General features: G+C 41.6%; 1 long non-coding RNA gene across 1 annotated transcript; it reads right to left on the bottom strand.

The window, feature by feature from the left end:
- Positions 1 to 491: 491 nt before the first annotated feature.
- Positions 492 to 2,396, bottom strand: LOC113583058 (uncharacterized). Its single transcript, XR_003411213.3, has 2 exons — positions 1,849 to 2,396; positions 492 to 1,168 (listed from the first exon to the last, which is right to left on the bottom strand). It is a non-coding gene; the product is annotated as an uncharacterized LOC113583058 (long non-coding RNA).
- Positions 2,397 to 3,098: the final 702 nt, after the last annotated feature.

Below are 3,098 nucleotides of genomic sequence, written 5' to 3'. Positions count from 1 at the left end.
AGACTGCCAGAAGAGTCCTAGTAGCAAAAACAGTTCCTTCCCTACCTAATGTTAACTTTACCTATGGAACTTATTTCCACCAAGATCTTTAGCCATAAAGCCAAAGGTCCCTCCAAGCCAGTCAACTACAGACATAACAGGTCTGAACTATAAACTAAACAGGTGTCAACAATACTGTTGGTCTTTACAATAGAATCGCACGTTGTCAACAAATCCAGATGAGGTTTCTCTGGAACAGGCAGACGGCACTTAGAAACAAACGGAGCCGCAGCAGTTCTTCATTTTGGGAATGAGAACAGGGTCTTCAGCCTTGAGCTTTTTTTTTTTTAATCTAAAGTGACTTACAATTGAATCTCACAAATTAACAAAGTTTCAAAACACTACACACTTGATTGTTTTTTCCAGTGCATATTGTGAAGTGTATAGCCCCAATAGCAAGTGTTACTAAAGGAAGGAAGAAAACCACAACAAAGCAATAGAAAGCAATATGGTGCTGTTCAAAATGTTTATTCTTCATAGGAAAAAATATGTACTCTAGAAATATATAGGAAAACCTGTGTGTATATATTTGAACCTGTTTGTGGCAGTGCTTACAGACAGGGTGGTCTTCCTAGGAAGACTACAAAACAGTCCACAATAATGGCAAGAGGATTCCCAGGTGTCTTTGCAAACTAAGGTGACATAGTGACCCACAAACAGACCCTGTCCAGCCACTGGATTTGCAAGAATGCAAAACACATATGGCGTCCAGAAAGGCAGCTGGAACAGTGAGGGTTACAAGGAGCATCTGAAAAGGTGTAAACATTTTCCTTCCCTAAGCCAGACAGAACATGGGTCAGCAAAAAGCAATGAAAGCACCACAGCTTGGAAATCCAGTGTAGTAATTTACCATGTCATCTTGCTTTCGCCACATTCACACTTCTGCTTCAGACTTTCATCATGCAGGCAGTCGATTTCATGGCATCTATGTATAAATGACATTCTTCTACCACATTAAGATGGTGTGTCCCCTTTTCTTCTCACTGCCCCCACCCCGCCACCCCGACTCTCTGAATATTCTCTCGACGCCGTCTCTTGAACTGTCTGGCATAATGCTCTGTGTCTGTCTCCTTGACTTCACTGAGGTGCAAATGTAAAGATGGTTTCCAGTCTTCACATGCTGGCTGACCTGTAAGCACAAGTCTGAAGGTCATAAACTGTACTGTAAACACAAGCAGCCTTAAAATGTTCTTTATGAAAAGAGGATTTGAGTAAAATAAAAAATGTTCTCACAAAACTATACGAAAGTGCGTGATAACTGGGTAGTCTGGTTTAAAAAGTTTTATTTTTAACAGTCAAAGGTTCCAGGTGCTATAGCTACATCTCGCGAGATTTGACGAGTTACCATGACCCATCGCTACTTCGTTAGCGCAGCTAGGTTAGCTAGCTTCTCCAACTTTTCAGTCACGTCCCAGACAACAAGCTCACGTTGGAGACCTCGTTCTTATAGTAGTACCGCAATACTGGGCAATTTATAGATGGCCATTTAGTCAATCTGTCTCGCAACACACACGTTAGCTAGCTGGCTGGTTTGTTTTCTCACATATTTAATAGTTAGCTAGCGGAAATACCCACGGTAACAATGCGAAGGATCGCACAACTGCAGGTTCATATGTTGAAATTTACGATGCTTTTAAGGGCAAAAGCGAGCAAAACAGACGCACGCAAGGTAGCTGGGTTAAAAAGTGTTTTTTGTAGTTAACTAGCGTTAACTAGCTAACTTTGGCATCACAAAGCTGATCTGCCTTTCCAATGACTTTAGTAAACATAGCTAACGTTAAATTACATAACCAGACAAGAGAAACTTACCAGAATGAACGTGTACAGGACACACATTCATCCATGCTGTAAAGCTGTCAGATGTTATAGCTTTAGCTCCAGTTACGTCTCACTGCTGCAACCTAAGCCAACCGACAGCTTTTTGTCAAACTCTTTGTGGCCCTTCTTATTTGGGGGAAAGGCATATGTATTCCACCTCCGAGTTTTCTTCCCCAGAACGGTCGCCTGGCTGGTGTGTCAGTGTTTCGCACTGCAGCCATCACAAGTCTCACGTTTCAACGCGATATCACGAACCCCAACGTGAACACGACTCAGGTAGACATGACGTCAGATTGAGAAAGTGGGATTCCGTGACGTAGTTCTAAAATACCTAATTAATCTCTTAACCCAGAAACAAACATGTTTACACACTTGGAACAAACTATTATATATATATTTTGGAGTAGAGCATGTGTAGGACCCCTATAGCTGACTGGCTTGATAAAATCATACCTATGTTACTAATGCAAACAAGCAAGCAAACAAACAACCCCCTCCCCCCACACACACATTACATACTGACTCATGTGGGGCATGAGTCTGGGCAAGAAAGGGAGTGTAGTCAACACAGAGTAAAGAAAGAGATGCTTTATACATATGTCACCATTCATACCTTGTTTGCTGTTGGCTCTACAGACTTTATCCCACATCACTAAATTTACATCATTCTGTAAATTGCCCATTAAAGCCCCTTAAGTTCAAGCAAAATGACTGGATTGTAAAATAACCAGACACAACACACAGCTGAGTTAAGTAATTCAATTTACTGTCCATATATCTCCAAACACTTGCATAACTTCCTTGCCTGATACATTAAAGAAGGTCAAAGACCTATTCAATACTTTGCTTGCTAGCAAAGGAAGACCAAAAAGGAAAGATAATATTTATTCTTTCATACAGATGTTTACAGTTCTACCATTGTGATACTTACAATGCGTATGAGTGTAAGGAACACTGCCTCCTGTTTTTGGAGGATTCCTGAAGAAGCCAAAAATCCCTGTTGTTTCCATATACAATAGATTGGAGGGTGCTAAAGTGCTCCAAGTCTTTAAGCCCTTAAGACAACCTCTCTTCCTGGAAACCTTGCAATCTCCATCTGACTAGTTTACAGGCAACCTCTTCTGTCTCTTTTCCAATGCTACTGCAATACAGAAGCATCATTGTAACCAGCACCATGGCAACTGGTATCTGCATCCCCCCACCCCCAACGCCCACTTCGTCATGCCTGCCCCCTGCCCTTC

The sequence above is a fragment of the Electrophorus electricus genome, chromosome 16, assembly GCF_041902795.1.
Source record: "Electrophorus electricus isolate QZ-2024a chromosome 16, ASM4190279v1, whole genome shotgun sequence".
Lineage (NCBI taxonomy): Eukaryota > Metazoa > Chordata > Actinopteri > Gymnotiformes > Gymnotidae > Electrophorus > Electrophorus electricus.
Note: the sequence above shows the minus strand (reverse complement) of the source record. Positions and strands in the feature narration are given on the sequence as shown.